Source organism: Castor canadensis, chromosome 3, assembly GCF_047511655.1.
Source record: "Castor canadensis chromosome 3, mCasCan1.hap1v2, whole genome shotgun sequence".
NCBI lineage: Eukaryota > Metazoa > Chordata > Mammalia > Rodentia > Castoridae > Castor > Castor canadensis.
This window is the reverse complement of record NC_133388.1, coordinates 53,826,996-53,848,253: the sequence shown is the minus strand read 5'-3', so window position 1 is coordinate 53,848,253 and position 21,258 is coordinate 53,826,996. Positions and strand designations below refer to the sequence as shown.

The window sequence follows — 21,258 nt, the reverse complement described above, 5'->3', positions numbered from 1 at the left end:
ATGATCAACATCACTTCCAAGATAAGGCTGTACCTGCCAAGAGAGGGACGTTGCTTGTTTCAGCTAGCCAGAACATGCTATCTGTCTCGGATAGTGATAGAGACTCGCTCACAAATTCCTGTTCTCTATTTCCCCTTTTTCTAGATTGCAAGCAGACTACAGTTTTCATTATTCCTCAGTCAGGAGGCCATGCAGTTTATTTTGTTATAAATTGAATTACATAATCACATTTTACGTGGAGGATATATGTAGGTCACTCTGGCTTTTGACTGGATATAAGGAATACCTTGTTTTTCTTGGTTCAGTTGGGTGAACAAGTTGTTTTTGCTGCAGAGTTGGGCAACACTACAAAGGCAAGAGCAACTTTTGCTGGGGGTGGACTTCCCCCTTCCTAAATTGATAATACCTTCAATGTCAGAGTGTGTTCTCATGCCCAGGTTCCAAGAGAGGTGTGGCCACTTTGGATTTTGTCTCGTTCCTTGTACATAGAGCATGAACCATCATGGTCCTATTTGTACATTGAATCATCTCTCTGCCCTTTAAATCTATGAGTGGCATGAGAAAATTTGCTTTCCCCTTGTGTTAATAGACAGTAAATCAGAGAAGACTCTACAGTGGAAGACAAAGTAAGGAGCAAACGAATCAAAATGAAGATTTTTGACTGAGAAGACAGAAAGCATAAAGCTAATTCAAGTATGACATTTATTCCCATTGAATGAATATTTCATACTTAATATAGACATGTTATAGATTACTGTATTGTTCAAGTTTGCCAGCATTTATAATTCTTATTGACAGGTTTATAAGTCATCATAGGGAAAGACAGGTAATAGCTGAACTACTTCTCCAAAACTTTTTGCCAAACAACTACTAAAAAAGCAGTGAAAAAAGAAGGAACAATAGACTGTAAATTTAAGCTAGAGAAAAGCCATATGCTGAGGTCCACAGGGAGTGTCTACTAATGTAACTGTCACTGTGATGTAATCTTAAGATTACATCCTGTGTGCTTCACACACTGAGCCAGAAATGCCCAGCTGCTGCTGGAAGACAATAGAAAGCAAATGCACATTGCTCCCCTCATTTGCATCCTACTATTTCAGAACTGAGGCTGTGCTGCTCAGAACAGTAAATGGTCCAACTAGGAAACTAACCAGAACAAAATCCAGTCATTCATCTTATCCACTCCTCAATCTCTTCCTTTCCACGTCCATTCAGAGGCAGTAGCTCCTGGACCACAGCAATGCAAGAGGGAGATGGAGACAAGCACAGGGCTGTCGAATTCTAGAATGGCTAGCTGTGTAATAAAAAGCACCATCATGCGGGGAGGGATGAGAAGACTGAAAGCAGTGCATGCTGGGAGGGTACATGGCCTTTTGTGCTATACTCTCTAAAATAGAACAGTGTGTTGTTTCTCAGACTCTCTCTTGTAAGTCAGAAATTACAGTATTTGGAGCAAGAGAAGACCCAAACTGAGTTGGGTAAATTCCTGGTGGACCCTGGAAACTGAGGTAGGGAGATGTTCACCATTTTACCCTTCAGATCTGTTTTGCTTGTGCCCAGTGAAAGGTAAGTGTGAAGACTCTTCATCAGCTGTCTGCTGGCAAGTGTCAGGCCTGAACATATTGTTCTCTTTTCTAGTACGACTAGTGGGAAAATACCCAAAGGGCTCCTAAGAAAAGAATATCTTAAGGTAAGAGAAAGGAAGCTTTTCCATTAAAACTTGAAGCAAGATGATATCTCAGAAAATGAATTTCTCCAGGAAAGAGAACATTTTAGCAGACATATTTTTGGTATCCTCAAGATGATTAGGCAGCTAGAGCCAATACAAGACAGGAGCCAGAGACAATCAAGAGAAAACAGAGAGGGATGAAGGCAGATTTGCCAAGGTTGAAATAAGAAAGAAGGGCATATTTGCCAAAATGACAATAGCAGAACTAAAACTGACATGAAAGACAGTGAATACAGAGAAGACACTACTCAAAAGTGGAGAGTAAAATGAGCAGAAGAACCAAGATGGAACTCTTGACTGAAAACCAGAAAGCACAGAACTAATTTAAGGATGACTTTTATTCCCACTGAATAAATGGAATAAAATGCTACAAAACAAACTTTCTTGAGCTGAAGAAGATCTGAGTCAAAACTAAAATGACCAGACACATAGAAAAACATGTCTTGTAAAATGTTTTGAGTTCTTTTAGACAAAAGCAAACAATTTACTAACAGGGAAAATAGCCCAGACTTCTCAACCTGTAAGGCTAAGAAAAACACTGTTCTAAGAAACAAGGTGGTATCTGAAGAATCCCATATTTACACAGTAGGATGTTTAGGTGCAAAGACTGTAGGAATTCATTTTCAGATTTACAAGAGGGCAGAAGATGTACCCTGTGTGATCTCTTCTTGCAGAAAAAGTATTTGAATCTATCATGCAGTTGATGAACAGGTGAATTGGCGTGAGGACACAGGAAAAGAAAAAGGCTTGCTGTGAACATTGGAGTCTATTAAAATATAGAATACTTAGTCCCCAGCAGTATAGATACAGATAAATATTGTCAAGCTGTATGCAAAGCTAATAGATGTTGTCGAAAAGAGATTTACTTACATCTGAAAACCTGAAATCAGATGCATAGAGACTGATAAATGAGGAGGAAGAATTTTCCAAGTTCTCTTCACAATGAACTGGTAGTTTTTCTGTAATTTTGGGAAAAGATATGGAATGTTATCTGGTTTAGCTTGAAACTACCTCTCCAAGAGAATGTTTTTCAACCAGTTTATCTCTGAAACTGAAATGATTACAGGATCAGGTGGAAAACGTATCTGGCTTAAATTGGCCATGAAAAAAATTGTAATAAGCCGAGGCTTTAAGAAACTACACAAAAAGACAAGATACATAAATGTGTCCCTTCTTTTTCATTGGATTTTTTTCTAACTGAGAAAATTGCTGACATCAGTGAAAGTAAGCAGTAGTTGTGGAAGCTCCAAGTAGGATGATTTGGGGAAGATAGATTTTCTCATTTGACAGGCTGGTTAAAAACTATTTACTCCTTTATTGCTTATGAGTTTGCTTAGGAATTCATGAAGTTCAGTTAAACCAAAGTAAGAATTGTGAGATAGAATTTTTTTCTCTATGGTGTGGCCTGTGATGAAGCTTTGACTTGAAGCAGGAAGAAAGAGGCATCTCACGAATTCTTGCATGTGGTGTACTTCACAGAATGGGTGTTGGGTATGTGGGGAATATAAGAAATAATTGTGACTTAGAGGAAGTACTAAAGCGTTAGTCTAGGTCATAATCTTTTCCCCTCCTTCACGGTGACAGTTATTTTGTGGTATTTATCTTTGTTGAGCTTATATCTCTTCCCACCTTAGTTGTTAAAAGAAAGAAATGTATAGGAAGAGATTTGAAGGAAACCTATCATCTTACAGTATAAATATTTGGTTACTTGGGAAAATCTTCCTGTCACTTATATTTAATTAAATTGGAAGACCCAGATATTGACCAGTAACCTCTGACCTGTAACCCTCCAAAAATGCTAGTTAATTTTGTTATTAATTGCTGACAGCTCATCTATGCTTCCTCATATATAACCTTTCAGTGTAGAGAAGATGGATGCAATGTGGGTAACTTAGAATCACATAGGGCTATTTGTAGATGATCATTTTGCCCAAACCATTCATCACTGGTCTGTGAATTTATTTTCTCATTTTACAAACATATTTTGGCTATCACAGGATAGGAATTTTAAAAGATGTGTGACATCTGCATGTATAAATCACCAACCAACAGTATCACTGGATAACTTACAGTACACCCAGCTCTCCGCTAGTTGTGTGGGAAACATGCAATACATATGAAGCTTAGTTTGTGCTTTCAATGAAGTGGAAAGCTAATTAGAGAGCTTGGGATAATACATGTGAAGCAAATAGCAAACTAAAGAGTGTAACCTGAATGGATTGCCTCCTCCGAGTCTGTGAGTCTTTATGTGTACACAGGAAGGAGTCCTGGCATATAGACAGTCATCAATGGAAACTGGCTTATGGTGACTGATAACAGTCATGATACATTATTATTAACTTGTAAATGTAATAGAAGGTAAGAGGAATAAGTGATCTGTATGTGCTATTGCAATGGGGATAAGTGTGATGATAGACTTTAGATTTGAGCTGGACCTGGGTGATGGGTAAAGTAGCTGGAGACCTGAGCAATAGGGTCAGGGTTGGGGGAAGGTCATGTGAGTTGGGAAAATGGTAGTTGTAGAGGCACGTGAGTTGCTACCTCGACAGTTAAGATAACAGCCTGACTGGTTCCGTGGGTGTGGATTGCTCTTTGTAGGGAAAAAAAAAAATTGAATAGATAGGGTGGGGTGAGATTATGGAGCCTTTATAAATTAGGCAAAGGAGTTTGGATTTTGATATGATCAACAATGCATTGTCTATGCTTGGGTGGAGGGAGGGATGTGACAAAGACAAGTCTGGTAGCAGGATGCAGGATGGAGGCAGGATTGCTGAAATCAGGGAGGCCAGAGAGAAGGCTATGACAACATTTCAGATGAGCTGTAATCAAGGCTTGGCTGGCAGAATGGAAAATAAGAGATAGAGCCAAGGAAGTAAGAAAGAGGAACCAACAAGCACTGGGAACTACTGCAGAGCAAGGAAAGAGAACACAGTTATGTTTTTGGATCTGGATGCCACATTTTCTGAGGCTAACACCAGGGTACACAATTGACACAAACCTACATATTTATGGGACAATTGATGCCAAATAATTGATGAGATTGTTGAAAATCTTTGACTATGGAGATCATAGTATATAGACAGAGAACCAAGCCTAACAACTGAAAAAGTGTATGAAGACAAGAGAGTCCTCTCCAATGTTCCTTTAGTCATTTCTCTTTTTTATTAGCATATATTAATTGTCCAAAGGGGTTTCACTGTGATATTTCCACACATGCCTATACTGTTCTTTGATCAAATTCACTTCTATTACTCTTTCTTATTTCTATTGTGTGTTTATGCCTGCCGTGTAGAAAATCACCAAGTACTGGTTTAAAAATCCAAGACTGTAATCATCTACTTTCCTGTGTGTGTCTTATGTTGCTCTACGTGGTGCTCGAGGGAAGAACTGAATTGTACTTACATAAAATAACTACATTCATTGGTTTGGTATGCCGCCTGGGTTCAAATCATGACATCACCACGTATAACCTTGAGTGACCTAGTAGACCTCTCTATGGATTGGTTTCCTCATAGTGTGGGGCTTAAGTGAGTTGACACTCACCGGTGTCTCCTGAGTACTGAAAGTTATCTGGGAGGGGTGGTAGTTGTATGTTGAGGGGCAGGTAGTCATGTTGTGGTAGTGAGGAGTGTAGTTCACTTTTCCCCAGGGAATGTAAACCTTGTCACCCATTGTTCAGTAAATGAGTCCCCAACCAGTATGTTGAATGCGTTGTCAAAAGTACATCCTGTGAAATCTAATGCACAATCCTAAAGGAAAGAGCAAATATTTGGTGGGAGGTATCTCTCCAGGCCAGAATCCTCCAGTGCAAGGAGTGTCACTTGGTTCAGCATTCACACAGTGATCATTTCACTGAAACAGTGCCATGCAGGCTGTGTCCCTATAGACAGCCTGAAAGAGCAAAGTGCTAAGTGCCTACTATTTGCAAAAGCATAAGGCATAAGGACACACACACCTTGCATGAATTAATGTCACCTGAGTTCCAGGTGTGGCTCCCTTAGGTCATGTTTCGTCTGATCACCCAAGCTGATTTTTGTTATAGTTCATAGACTGTAGGCAAATTGTAGCTCAGGGCCTGAAAAGTGGCCAGCACGGTTGGAACATTATGTGTGAACTGTCAAAGGAATTCTTAGTCTCTTGGCTAAAAGCTGGAAAACGTTAGAGCACTTTCTGGCATGTTGGCTTCTCCAAATGCCTTCTAGAGTGGGCCATTCAGCTAGTAACAGTCAGTAACAGATTTGAGCATATGCAGAGCAGGCCCTTTTGTTTTTCCAGGAACCGGCTCTAGTTTGCATCACGTTTTATTTTGTTTGTTCACATTGTGTTTTATAATTTATAATTGCATTTCCCTTCAGGATATACCAGAAGGCAGGCAGTCTGGTGATGGCAGCCTCAACTCTTTCCATTTTTCAAAAGACTTGGAAGTTTCTAGGACTGGAGAATGGGGATCGCTTCAGCATAGAACAGAAAACCATGTGTAAGATAGGCTGACACTCCGAACTTGATTAGGATTCTCCATGACATCAAAGAGATGTGGCCGCCAACAGAATTATCTGGCTTTACCTACTTGGGGCTTCCCAGAGCTATGTGCTGACTGCCTGAAATGCTAAGTCTAGGACTAATGTCATGTACATGGGCCTCTTTTTGGAGCCAGCCCAGAACATGGTGTCATGGAGAATGTGGAACACCACATTCCTATCTGGCTCAAGGCCACACACTCCCTCCAGGGCCAATCAAGAAGCTTCTAAAACTCTCCTTCTCTCTTCTTCTTCTTCTTTAGCAGTACTGGGGATTGAATTCAGGGCCTTGCACCTGCGAGGCAGGCACTCCTACCACTTCAGCCACATCCCCGGCCTTTTTTGCTTTAGTTAGGTTTTGAATAGGGTCCTGTGTTTATGCCCAGGTGGGCCTGAACTGAGACCTCCTGTTTATGCCTCATGAATAGTTGGTATGACAGGTTGGCACCATCATGCCCAGCTTTTTATCGGTTGAGATAAAATTCCACACACGTTTTGCCTGGGTTGACCTCGAACCACTATCTTTTTGATCTCTGCCTCCCGAGTAGCTAGGATTACAGGAGTGAGCCACTGTGCCTGGGTTCGAGAAGCTTCTCAATTCACATTTCTAGAACAAAGCTCATCCTGCAGTGGAGAAAGCTGGAAGAAGAGATCTGGTCAATTTTCATGTCTTGTCTTTACCTGCGAGTTAGAATTGTGCCTGTTAAGCCTCATGTCTCTTCTCAGCAAGGGCTGCTGGGAATGCCACAGAAATTCTACAAAGAGGGAGAATCTGTCTGCAGAGCAGAGATGGGACATGAGGATGTGCAAAGAGGAAGGAACTTGCAGAGATATTCTTTGTGTGTGTGATTGGTTCTTAATGCACCCACTGATGCTTTATCCTGTTCTAGTGTTAGAAACCTTTTTAAAGTGTACACTGGACTATTTCTATTGATGCCCGTATATCTTAACTTAATTGTACACCGGACTATTGCTATTGATATCAAGAACAGTTTGGTTTTAGTTTTATCTTCAGGGATTTCTAATTGGAGGATTCATTCATTCGTTTATTTGTTCATTCATTCAATGAGTATTTGTTGAATGTCTTTATCCATCGGGCACTGTTTTGAACACTGGCGATGTATTAGCAACAAGAAAAAAGGTCTCTGCACACATGATACTTACATTCTAACCCAGAAGACCTACAGTGAGGTTTGGAGAAATGAAGTATCTTGCCTAAGGCCACCTAGGTAGGGCAGGGTGAGGCTTCAACTCTGTAGAAAGACCTTCCGCTATTTCCATTGCACTGTGTTGTCTCAGTATTTGAGGCTTAAGACAGTGCCTTGAACATAAAAGATGCTCTACACATCTTTGTTAAACATGAAAAGATAAAATCTTTCCATTTAAAACTTCTATATTTTTAACCCCAAATCCCAAAATGATGACCTATGGTAAGAGGTAAATAAAAACAATAAAATCAGACCTATTTTAGTAAGGGTCTGAAAACCTTTAGGCATTGCCTAAAAAAAAAAAAATTCAGGACTTGTGTTTGAATTAGAACCCAGGTCATGAGCAGGAAACATAATTTATTCAGTGTTCTTAAGTAGAAAGGAATTTAATATAGGGCATACATGTTTAAAATTGTTAGAAAGGCTGAAGGAAGGGGGTATGAATTGCTAATGTGACCTGACAGAGAAGCCCTCTGCCTCCTTCTGCTTCCATCAGGAGGCCACTATCAGACATGCTGTCACCCTAGGGGCAATCTATCATTCAGGGAAACTTCACTACAACCACCAGAATAGCCACTTAACAGACTTGAGCTGGAGACTGGCCCCTGGACCACCGCAACAACTCCTGCCTGCATACACCTATTGCACATACCTGATTGTCCACAACAGGAGAGTCACAGGAAAAATATTGCTTCCTCACTCACGTCCATCTTCCAAATCTCCCAAAGTAAATCTAGTTGGAGGACTGATTTGTTTTTTGTTTTTTTTTTTTTATTTTATTATTCATATGTGCATACAAGGCTTGGGTCATTTCTCCCCCCTGCCCCCACCCCCTCCCTTACCACCCACTCTGCCCCCTCCCTCTCCCCCCACCCCCTCAATACCCAGCAGAAACTATTTTGCCCTTATTTCTAATTTTGTTATAGAGAGAGTATAAGCAATAATAGGAAGGAATAAGGGGTTTTGCTGGTTGAGATAAGGATAGCTATACAGGGCATTGACTCACATTGATTTCCTGTGCGTGTGTGTTACCTTCTAGGTAAATTCTTTTTGATCTACCCTTTTCTCTAGTACCTGTTCCCCTTTTCCTATTGGCCTCAGTTGCTTTAAGGTATCTGCTTTAGTTTCTCTGCGTTAAGGGCAACAACTGCTAGCTAATTTTTTAGGTGTCTTACCTATCCTCACCCCTCCCTTGTGTGCTCTCACTTTTATCATGTGCTCAAAGTCCAATCCCCTTGTTGTGTTTGCCCTTGATCTAATGTCCACATATGAGGGAGAACATACGATTTTTGGTCTTTTGGGCCAGGCTAACCTCACTCAGAATGATGTTTGGAGGACTGATTTGCAAATCAAACCCCACCTGGAGCAGTGCCTGAGACATGTAGTGTTTAGCTTTCCAGCTGTGTACATGGAAGGAAAATGGAATGAGTTATGAGTGTGTTCCTCACATCCACACTGTCTTCCCTTCCTACCCAACTGCAGTGTCCACTGTTTGTCAAATCCATGTTGAAACATAGAAATGCGCCCATAAGGTAGATGCTCTTGGTGACTAGATGTAGCTGCATGAGCAGCTTCCTGGGGAAGGAGCTTCTTGGTCCTGTGCACAGCTTCTGCTCTCAAAGACAAATGAACTGAGCATATAGGTTATACCTTCCAGGTCCTCAGAACGCAATGGGATATGGTTCATATGCTTTCTTGATGACTTTGCCAAGCAAAGTCAAAGGAGTCTTAGAATGAAGGTCTCAGAGGACCCATCACCATCAAGAGAAGCCTATGTGGGATGGCTTCTCACAGAGGAACTCACCTGCGCAGGAGTTTTTTTTGCATAACACAACCTGACAAGAGATTCAGGTTAGTTAGTGAAGTATGGAGGTCATGCCTTTGCATTCAAAAGTTTTGGCTAAGACACTTGAGGACACAGCACTTCTCTTGAGTCCTTGTGGGAAGGTTGGCTGGACTGATGGTTACCCATTCAATTCCCACTCGACAGGTACCTTTTCAGCCAGTTAGGTTTCCAGAGATGAGGAAGTCTGAGCCCAGAGCATTTATTTTCACAGCAGGGGGAAAGCAGACTTCAGTTAGGCAGAGGACTCTTCAAGAAGCCCTTCAGTGTACTTCTCAGAAATTACCTCCAAATTCCAGACCTGACTCTTGTTGGGCTGCCTGTGAAGTTCCAGCCATACTTGCAAGCTCCACCACTGTCTTTCTGGGAGTCTGAACAGAAAGGAAGGGCATCTGCCTACTAAGGCATGAGTGGCAGGGTTGGGGGTGAAGAGAGAGAGAAGCATTTCCTGTTCCCCACCAAGGAAATGGGAGCAAAGACGTTGTAAACACCTTTAGAATTGGCATATGGTCCCAGTAAATTATTTGCTTATGTTTTATAAAGAATTTTGGGCTGGGCATAGTGGTACATGCCTATATTCCCAGCTACTCAGGAGCCATAGGTAGGAGGATCTTGATCTGAGACAGGTCCTGCAAAAAGTGCAAGAAAAATAAATAAAGCGAAAGGATTGAGGGAGTGGCTCAAGTGGTAGAGTGCCTGTCTAGAGGCCCTGAGTTCAAATCTGCCCCCAAAATAAATCAATAAAACAAACAATTTTGATGGCATTGCTTCTGGTTCATTGTATTCATGTGTGACTTTCCTTTACAAAACCTGTAAAATAAAAACCAGACAAGTTATATGTTCCCCCGCAAAAATGCTGTGGCTAAATGAAAAAAATCTCTAGAGACTGCACATGAAAAGTCAGTGCTTTTCAGACTTCAGTGGGTGTCCTGATTCCTCAGAGGTGTCCTAAAATGCAAGACTGGATTGAGGCCCAGGTCCTGGGCTCTAACCAGCTCCAGGCTTCTGCTGCTATGTGGAACACATTTTGGAACAGCAAGCCACTAAAATGTTATGCTTGACTGTTTGGGGAAGATCTCATTGCAGGGGATTTCCATTTTGCACATTTTACCTTTGTGCATTATTTGAATTTTTAACAAAGAACTGTATTCAGAGAAAAGAATAAAGAATGTTGAAATCTTTCACCAGAATCTGCCTCACTTCTCATCTCTCTTCTGTGCAATATTGGTCTTTTAAAAACATCTCCAGAATGAATCAAGGAAACTCATTTACTAGTCCTCTCCACCCCCCTGCCACCCATCATGACGAGGACATGAATGGTAAAAGACAGGTGGAAGGTGGAGAGGGCAGTAGGATGGAATGCATATTAGCTGGAATTTTTTTCAGTGAAATTATCAGAAATCTGATTGTGTGGGCTGGAGGAAACAAACAATGCATTTTAGAAGTTCATAGGAGATGCCAGCTTCAGTCATGGCTGAATCAAGGCTTCAAATAACATTCTCAAGAACTGGTCTCTGGCCATCGTAAACTCTACTGTCTTCTGCAGTGACATTCTCTTCCAACAGGCTCTCTTCCCCTAGGATAGTCACTATTGTTTCCTGTCATTGGCTGACACTGCAGAATGGCAATGCCTCGCCTCAGCAAATATTCCGGAACCCCACCTCTGAATCTATGACAGTGAGGCCAATTGACTGCCCATAGTCCCATGCTCAGTCTGAGGAAGTCTGGGAGTGGTAACAACCTCACCCAAAGCAGCTGAGAGGAAAGGGTGATTCCCCAAAGTTATGATACAAGAACGGGGGAACAGATGTCAAAGTGAGAGGCGCTGTGTGGCAGACTATCCAGCTCAATCCTCTCATGAACTCATTTGGAAAGCAGGTTAAGTGATTTATCCGAGGTCACACAGATAGTAAACAGCAGAGCCAAGATGTCCCAATTTCTTTCTAGTACTCTATTACCTTCTTAGAAACTAGGAATGAGTAAAACATGGAGCCTCTATAATGCTTGTCTCATCTTTGAAATGTCTTCTTCAACACTGTTGTCCACAGTATTAAACTCAAAGAAACTGCAATTGTTCACCTATCAACTTTGCCTCTCCTACACTGACTGCCCAGAGTAAGAAAACCACATTCCTTCTGTGATAGTAATCCTTGCTGCTCCTCTTTGGAGAAACAAGTCAAAGCTTGACAAAGTGTACTTACTGGTCTACTTGGAAGAGCTCTGAGCCCCAGCCAGGTGATCCCAAGAGTGAGGATGGCACTGGGTGGTCAGAGAAGATACAACCAGGCCCTTCTTCCCTTTTGTAGCATACTTTATCCCAAGAACTTGATTAATAGTCTAGTCTGGATCCTCCTTTCCACGGTCATGTGGTTCCCTCAATTTTCCCAGGCCCAGAGATATCCTTGCAGACAGGTAGAGGCATGCATCAGAAATCTGGAGGCCTGCCCAAAAAGTATGTCTGCTGTTTGTGAAGGGGCAATGTAGCAATTATGTGAGTAATACAGTGGCAAGTCTTGTATGAGAAATGAAAGCTGGAAAAGGAGGGCTTTCCTCCTTGAAGAAAGGGTGTTGGATGAACTAACTCTTGTCTTGGGAGCCCTGTCTTCCCTTTTCCCTTCCCCCAAACTCAAGCCCTTTCTTCCCCTTTCTTCCCAGCCATCCTTGCTTGAACACCCCACACTGGTACTCAACAAGCCATGGGAACAAGAAAGAACTGGCTGGGAGTAAACAGTCTGCTTGCTCATAGCATCTGAGAATTTTCTTTCGAAGGTTCTGGATCCAGGGTAGGGAACTGAAGATTATACCCTGGAGTCTGCCCCATTCTGAGAGCAGCAGCCCCGCTTCCTGGTGGCTCCAGCAGCAGGTAGGAAAAGAGTGGTTGTTCTTATCTTTTGCTTTTCATGAAATATAATCTGAAGACAAATTTCATGTTAAATGTCAGAATATTGGGCACAGTAGAATCACCAAAGAGTTTTAGTAATTTGGTTTCTGTCTGTAAGGCAGCCAGGCTGATGCAAGGATTAGTTCTGCTGCAGACAACTATCTGTGTCATGATTTCTTCTGTGAAGAGGGGCCGCCTTGGGTTATCCAGTGTCACAGCCACTGCAGGCAGGGCTGGAAAAGAACTTGCATGTTAAAGATTTAGTGCCAGTGCTCTCTGGACTTTTGCTGTGTGCGTGTTTACATCTGCATATGGTCTTGCACTGCAGACGCATTCCCCTTTAAGCCACATTGAATCACAGGTGCTGATCTGAGGGGAAAACAAGCCCTCTTCGAAGCATTGTTTTGTTTCAAGTGTTTCAATATCCTAATAATGACTTCTCGTAAGATGCTACAGGAAGCTACGAAGGTGGGAAATATGAAGTAGGTCTCAGTTATGTTAGCATCAGTTGCATGCTTGCCCTCTGGGTCGCAGAAAGAAACATTTATTTATTTTGGGTTCATGCACCTCTTTTACAAGGGATATGACTTAGTTAAAACTAGACATAAGACTGTAAAATGTATGCAATGAACTGTTACAGAGTTTGTCATAACCAGATTCCAAGTGTTGTAAAAGTAAAATATGAGGCATGGTGATAGAAGGAAGTCAGAAAGGGAATGTGGGAAAGAACAGGATGCAGTTTTGTGAGAATGTCTAGATCTACTTTAAAAACAAATTTCGTGAGTCAGCAACCAAGGAGTCAAGTGTCAGAGAAGATATTTAGGAATTGTGTCATTATATTGCTTTTTAAAAATGACCAAATAGTGAGGTTATCTGTTGTTTACCTATATGCATACATAAGAATGCATACATAATATGCATAATATGCATTCTTATGTGTGTGAGCGAAAGATAAAGAGAGAGAGAGAGAGAGAGAAGAGAGAAAGAGAGAGAGATTCCTATATACTGGGTTACAGATAGATGCTTAGTTATTTTAAAAGTTACTTTTTCTATAAATAATAATCAGTATCTTCTGTCTTCCAGGCACCCTTGGGGTTTGGGGTATATATACTTGTGTGTGTGTGTGTGTGTGTGTGTGTGTGTGTGTGTGTGTGTGATACACAGGCTCCATTTATATATAAAATCATGCTGATTTTCCTCGTCAGTAACCTTTACTTACCTCTTACCTCTTACTAGTGTTGTCAATAAAAACACAGCCACAGAGTTTCAGTGCAGGTATTGTAAGGGCGCTCCCAAGGTGACCTAGTTACATGAATTGCTTGTGCACTTACCTGCTGCAAAAATATACCTTGTCCAGTTGGGAATGGCCCCTGTTGAAAAGAAATCAGACCTCTCCAGCTTCCCTGCTTAGTTCATGCTTTCTTACAATCCAGTTCTCTGAGGCCAAGGAATAGTTGGTGCACTGCTAATGGAGTTGGATCTTGTTTGTGACCTTGACTCAAAGCAAGCTCAGGGCAGGGGACAAACACCTTTTCTGTCCTGCCCTGTCCTCCAAACTCTGTGAGAGTGAGGTTGGTTGAGGGTAGGAGGCAGGGTCCCACCCTCCAGAAGGGTCTTCCCTTGGTGTGTCCCAGGTAACTTCTTTCTTGCTTGTGTCACATCTGAGTGCTCCTGGGCTCCAGTGAGCATCACTGGACCTCTTAGCATGCTAGCTCTGCCCTCTGCTGCCATTGGAGACTGCTCCTCAGCAGGGATAAGGTTGATAGATGTGACAGTCACCTCATTCCCTGCAGGTGCTCTTCTTTCTCACTTCTTCCCTGCAGCTGCTTCTCCTCTTGCTTGCTGTAAATATCACCATACCCCATTCTAGAAAATGTCTGAGTTTGTCACTGATGTTCCCTTAGCTCTGCCTGTCTCCCACTTCTGGTGAGAAATGCTGTCGGGGTAACATATAAAACAGAGCAGAAAATCAACAATGATAGCAGCAACTAACATTTGCCAGGCAAAGGCTGCAAGTTCATGGTCTAGTTTATACTTTACAGCAATCCTGTGAGATAGGGAGGGACTACTGTGGCTTAGCCTGCCTGCACTGGAGGATTCAGACGTAAGTCACAACTCTGATTCATGTAGCACAGCCTGTAATAAGAGTGACAATGGAGCTGAGCTTGAAAGTTAACCAAGAGATGACAGTACAGATCCATGAGAAGGGCACTTTAGATTCCCTCCTGGTAATCTTGGCTCCCCTGCTCTTCCTGAATCCTCTGGAAAGTTCTTCTGGAGACCATCAGGGAGACCAAAGGGCTTGCTCATTGCCTGGGCCTTCTCTCTACACGTGGTCTGTCGTGCCTGCCTTTGAGGTGTGGCAGCTGACATTTATCTTGGTCTTCGTTTATAAACAAGGGCTGTATGTCCTACCCTTTCCTTGCTATTTAGGGCTGACTTTAATTCTATAGAAGAAGAATGTGTTCTGCTTCCACTTCTCTGCTACTTCCTGGAGACTCCAGCCTTAAGAGGAGTCAGGAGTGCCCATACTTGTTCTTTTCCTTTCCTTGACTTTCAGCCAATATTTTCCCCAGAACCAACCTAGGACCAAGAGCAGTTCTCTTTCAGAGATGGTCTCTGTTATATCAACAACTTCTCCTAGAATTGTTGGGAAGTACTCTCCCAGGAAAAGGTTGAGATGTCTCCAAGCTGTTTGCCCTTGGGTTCCAGAAATCGGAATTGATGTACTCAGCTGTTTCAGAGGGATCTGTCACATGCTGACTCCTTTCTGTATTCAATCTACAGAAAGTCTTCTGTAATGTAGATCGTGTCTCACAAGTCCTGGGAGGCTATGAAAGGGCCCCCAGATCAGCCCCAGTGCCTTTGGTTTGCTTGAGACACATCCCCTGACATCTAAGTTATTATTACTATTTTTTTTACTTAGCTATTATTTTTACTGTATGACTTGGAAATGAATTAGGCCTTAACTTGCTTATTTTCGATTTCAAAGGGCTTACCTCGTCTTGATACTTATTTTTTTTCTAAAAAAGAAAGAATTGGGGATTTGAAACAACAAAAAAGGAAGAGACTAATGTTAATTAAACATCTATTACTTACCAGGTGTTCTCTTAGCCTCTTTATATATGATGCACTGAACCTAGCAAAGTAGAAAGCTGAAGAACTGAGATTCACAAAGTGTTAAGCTACTAAATGTCATGGAGGTAGAATCCAAGTATAGGTCAGAATCCAAGTTCAAGTTGACTTCTTTATTCCCCACTGATGCCTTGATTATAAGCCCATTACCAGTGGACAGAGTGTCCTCAGATGACTGATCACCCTTAATCTTCACAAAGCATGACACTGATTTGGTGGGTGAGAAAATGGAGACTTATGGGTGCTTCTGGGCTACAGGAAACTATAGTTCCTATTAAGGTTTGCAAGTTTCCTACTCATCTCAAAGACAGCTGATTTCCTGGGAAAATTGTGTTCACATGAAAAATTAATCCCCTGGATTCTAACCAACAGCAATCTCTTTGTATCACTAGATTTTTCTAACCTTGATCTTAGGTGTCCACTACTTTTGATTTTACTTTGTCCTCCTTTACTTTAGCCCTGCTGTTTTCTGAATTGCCTTCAGATCTATTCTTCTTTGCCTGGGACAGAAGACCCTGACTTCTCTTTTGATGGTTGCCTTTCATATCAGATTGTTGTTTAGCAAAATCCTTGATATTCTCTCCCAAATACACTTTTTTCATTCTTTATAGTCAGGATAGGCTGACAATTACCCAACTCTTTAAGTTCTGCTTCAATTTGGATGAACAATTCCACATTTAAACCATCTCTCTTTTCTCATTTTAGTACAGGCAATCAAGAAGCCAACTGCACCTTCAATACTTTGCTTAGAGATTTCCTCAGTCAAATATCCAGTTTCATCACTCACAAATTCTATCTTCCACAAACCACTGCAACATGAATACAACTCAGCCAAGCTCTTTGCCACTTTACAATAAGAGTCAAGTTTCCTCCATTTCCTGAGAACACATTCGCCATGCCCCCTGGGACTCATTGCAATAGCCGTGACCATACCTATTTCTACCAACACTCCATTCGTGACCTCTTAGGTGTTATGTAAGAATGTTGAGGTTTTCCCTATAGCTTATCTTTTTTGCCTGAGCCCTCACAAGAACAACCTATAAAGGTCCTTTTTTTGTGTGTGGAGGACATGATCATTTAGACCATATCAGGAGGGAATTAGACTCAGTGATTTTTCTCTTTGGAGAAAGAGAAAAGAAAGAGAAAATTCACTGAGTCTAATAGTCAAATAGTATGACACACTTTTTAGCTTTTACATGCTATGAATTGCCTGATTCCTTTTCTCAGGAAACACAGCTATTTGTTTCCGGACAATCTCAGGCTGACTTCATTTATATTTCTCCTCTCCAAAAGGTTTAGCGAACTGATCAAAGAATATTTAACTCCCAATCACTGATCCTTCTGAGGACTGAAGTTATTACTCTAGTTATAGTTATAAACACCTGACACGTCATGCTCCATGCCTAATAGAGCTAAGAAGGTGGAGGACAGGTATGGGATAAATTGAGAAACAGGTGAAGAACTCATGACTAAGGTATGTCAGAGGACTAATGGCAAATATGGGAAAACCAACCTCTTTGGGTTTCTTGAAATGACAGCTAGGATGTGAAATTTATTCATTTACTTTTTGATTTACGTGGTGTCCAGTCTCCAGGTGGCCCCTAGGAATCTCACCTCTCTTCACTACTCTACCAGGGTTCTTCTGTGTGTCTAATCGCATACAGGAGAAGTGATGATGTGTCAGCTCTAATATTGGGTTATGGAAGATGTTGCAACTTCTGTCTGGCCGCTCTCACACTCTTGCATAACTTGTGCGGGAAGCCAGCTGCCATGTGTGCCTCTCCTCTGTGGAGAGGCTTATGTGGTGAAGAGCATGGTGGTCACAAAGTTCTGACCAGTAGAGTCTCAAAGCACACCTCTACCAGAAGTCTGTGCCATTGGCTCAGCTTGTTCTTCTTAGACTGTGACTAGAGAATATCAGTTAAATGTTGCTGCAGAAGAAACCACCTGAAACCGTCATGGCCAAAACCAACACTAATTTATTTTTTTCATAGTTCTTGGGGTTAATAGAATAGTTCTTACCCTGTTTTTTCCTGGGCTTCCTTATGTGACTGCAGCGGTAGGGATAACTGGAACACTTGAGATGCTGGGGTTCTCTCCCCATATGGTGTTTCATCGTTGACTTTATCAAGAGGACAAGATCAGAAGCTACAGGCTTCTCGCAGTTTGGGCTTGGAAGCTGCACAGCATCACTTCTGCCACCTTCTACTGGGCAAAGCAGGCAAAAAGGTCATTCTAGACTCAAAGGGTGGGGGAATAGACTCTGCCTTTTAATGAGAATATCTTCTAATAACTTGTCCTCTTTTGAATCTAGCATCTGGAAGCAATTATGTACATCCCTCCCATGAACAAAACATACTCATCCTTTTCAAAAATGACATCTCCTCTAATGACATCAGGCTCAAAGTCCATGATCTGTGTCTAATCCAGACACAGATAAGTTTTCATCTAGAGATGAAGTCTATCTTCCAACCTAGCAAGCCTTAGCCTCTGTGTTCCCTCTAAATTTTGCTTACAAATTAAGTCACACACCCAACCTACAATGAAACAGGGACCCGACTCCCTCATAGATATCTCCATTTGAGAAGGGGCTTCATAAGAAGTGATAGTAGTAATCGGTCCACAGAATTCTGAAATCTCTCTGGATACGTATCATCAGGTGCCTCTACTCAAGCAGGCAGGGTTCCTTGATTAGGGGATGGCTCTGCTTTTGACTCAAACATCTAGGTTCTTCCTTCTACCTTTTGAGATTTCTTTTCTTTTTGAAAAGAAATGGCCAATGTTTGCAACTAAATAACTTTCTCAGTGTGTTTCCTGCCTGTGGAAAGTTGAAACCCCAGAAATCTCCCCACCATTTTGAGTTGCTACTCCAATCTGATACAACTCTTAAAAAAACCTGTGGGTTTTCACATATCTTATTATTGTACCTTCTACTAGTTACAATTTGCACTCAGGATGCTTTTTGGAACAGGCCTCTCTCTACATGTGTGCTGTCCAAGTCACAGGTGTAAGCTACATACATGTTTTTTAAAATTCTGGTAGCCACTTTTTTTCCAATGCTGGGGGTCAAACCCAGGTCCTCGAAGTTGCTAGGCAAGCACGGCACCACTGGGTCACACCAGCCATCCTAACCACATTTTAAAAAACAATACAAAGAAACAGGTGAAAATAATTTTAATAATATATTTTATTTGGCCCAATATATCCAAAATATCATTTTAACATTTAATTAATATAAAAATTATGAATAAGATATTTTGTGTTCTTTTTCATTCCAGTTTTTTAAATCCAGTGTTTATTTTGCACTTACAATGCATCTGGATTCAGAATGGCCACATGTCAACTGCGCAGTAGCTTCGTGTGACTTGTGGTTGCCATATTGGCAGCCCAGCTCTAGACTTCTCAGAGCTATTTTGGGATTAGGCTTCTATAAATTTTAAAAGCCCTTTTGTCCCACTGAAAAAGTCTACTCAGCACTTCTCAAAGTGTTTTAGATTTCTAATAAAAGGTCATCTAGCCACAGGAACCTTACACTGATATCATTTCTTACTGTGAGAATCTTTTGTCAGATGCAGGGAATGGAAATGAAGAATAGTTTTTCTTTCTGATCTAGCAAGTCCTCTTTATTTCCTCTACATTCTGCTTGCCAACAAAATTGTTCCTTCTAAGGCATACCTCTCTCTTTCTGCTTTTAGTGGTCTGCCTGGAAAACCCTTCAGCTAAACCCACAAATTTATTTTGCAAAATAATTTTTATCTTACCCCACCATATTGGTTGCCCTTTTTCCATCCTCCAAAAACAGTTTCCTCATTGCGCTTCCAGCCTGTGCCCACCCTCTGTCTCCAAAGCCAACACCAGGTGTTTGAAGTGTTTCTTATTACAACACCCTACATGGCATTTTTTTATTTAGTGACCTATTGTAGAGTAACAAACAACTCCAACACTGAGTGACTTAAAGCAACAACAGTTTATTGTTTCTCGTGATCTGTGGCTGATTTAATCACTGATGTTATTTTCCAGCCTTATTCCTGTGGCTACTTTCAGCTGGAACAGCCGGGCCTCTCTTTCTCTGTGCATTCTTTTATCCTTAGGGAGTCTGGTTGTTCTCACATGGTGGTGACAATATTTTAAGAATAAGCAAGCACAACCGAGCTTTTTCTACTATTAACTCTTCTGCTGATACCATTGGCCAACCTAAGTCAGATGACCAAGATCAGAATCAACACTGGAAGAAAGTACACATAGGTGTGGATTTTGGCAGTCATGAGTAATTGGGAATAACTAGTGTAAATCTACCAATCTGTCCTATACGTATATGATACACTGCTCAAGATATGTAATAGAAAGGACTTTTTAGCAGTCATACCACTCTGCAAGTGGCCTGGAGTCCCACGAGTAGACACTAGAATTTCATTCCAAAGTTGTTTTTTCTGTGCATTGGAAAGATTGCATGCATTCTTTAATCATAGTCCAACAAGGAACAAAGAGTTGAGCAGACCAGCCAGGTTTCCCCAGGGAGGTGTGACTTGGAATTGCACTATGATTTCTAATAGGTAGTTCCCACACAGAGAGACCAGACACTGTCCCTTGGAATAGATGATATTCAATGGATACATGTTCCATGATGGTCCTGTTCTTCTAGAGAGGAGCCTGGCCCTCCCGCAGCAGAGATGTTGACTGTCAGCAATGAGGCTGAGCTTGTAGTTTTTCTGTGATGTGAAAAGAGGTCACCTGGCATTAGCATACAAGACAAAGGGAAGAAAGAGGAAATGTTCAATTTTCCTTTCCATATTTTATGCTAAAAAGTTTATGGTTTGGTAGAATGTCAGATTTTCTACTTAAAAGAAATTGCCTTACATTTATTTAGCATTTCTATGTGTCAGACATTGTGTAAAAAGTTTCAACTATTTTATCAGATTTAAACCTCAAAGCAGTTTCTTTTACAGATCAGAGAACAAGGCCCAGAGAAACTAGCTAATGGCCCAACAAGTAGCACAGCAAGTAAGGGGCCTGAGCTCAAACAACCTGGCTCTGGGGCCCATTAGTCATGGTCACCCAGCTGTCTCCCTTCGGGGAAGGCAGGAGAGAGGAGGAAAGAAGATATGGGGTGCAGCAGGAAGCAGGGCAGCCATCCAGATTCTGATCTTTTCAGGTGTTTGGTCTTTGGGTTTTTTGTATAATCTGTTTTTCTAGAACCTTTACTTCTGTCTGGTGACTTGCTTTCTCAATTAGTCACCTGTGTAACAAGCATTTTTTTTCTAGTTTATCTCACTTGAGTCTTCTATCTGAACTGAGCTTGATAAATTGAAAATATTCTAATACATTGTGGAAATAATGGCTTGGTGGCCATGAACCCTGGCCAGAGAGTGTGCTGTGGCTCAGAAAATCTCATGAAGGCTGCTGCTACCCTGATGGAGAGCACATGGTCCCTGGGGAAAAAGAGCCACTGGTCCTACTGCTGTCGTCAGGGTGTATGACTCATGAAGGTGCCAGGTTTGTAGAGTGAGGAAAAAAGAAGCAGTTCACAGTCACAGTTGAGCCTTTTAAAATCTTCCTAAATGTTGGCGAAGGCATATTTTAAAGGATTTTGGTGGCTACGCTATTAACTTTTGAAATGTTAATTCAGGTGGAAGCAATATAATCAAGAGTGCATGGAAAAAACAAAGTTTTGCATGAAGCCACTCCATTTTTAGACTTGTTTGTGTGAACACAGAAAAGGCTGGTCATTAACATGTGTTCAGTTAACAGGGAAAATTAATGAGGTTAAAGAAATCTTGAGGCCACAGAAGATGCTACATGTACACAGGTATGAGTCATATGTACCTTTAGCACTGTGAGTTGGAAGGCCATGGCATAAGCTACTTCTATGTTAATTTCTACTGTAAGTGTCAACAGTTTCAAATGCGTTGGCCTAAATTAGGGAGCAGTTTTGGTCTGTAATGCTT

At 41.5% G+C, this 21,258-nt stretch overlaps 1 protein-coding gene across 2 annotated transcripts in view; it reads left to right on the top strand.

The window, feature by feature from the left end:
- Positions 1–11,813: 11,813 nt before the first annotated feature.
- The window catches only part of Frmd6 (FERM domain containing 6), a 224,189-nt gene continuing 214,744 nt past the window's right edge, over positions 11,814–21,258 (top strand). For both annotated transcript variants that reach the window (XM_074067986.1, XM_074067984.1), the window contains exon 1: positions 11,814–12,160. The gene's annotated coding sequence lies outside the window, so the exon portion shown is untranslated. The remainder of the gene's footprint in view (positions 12,161–21,258) is intronic.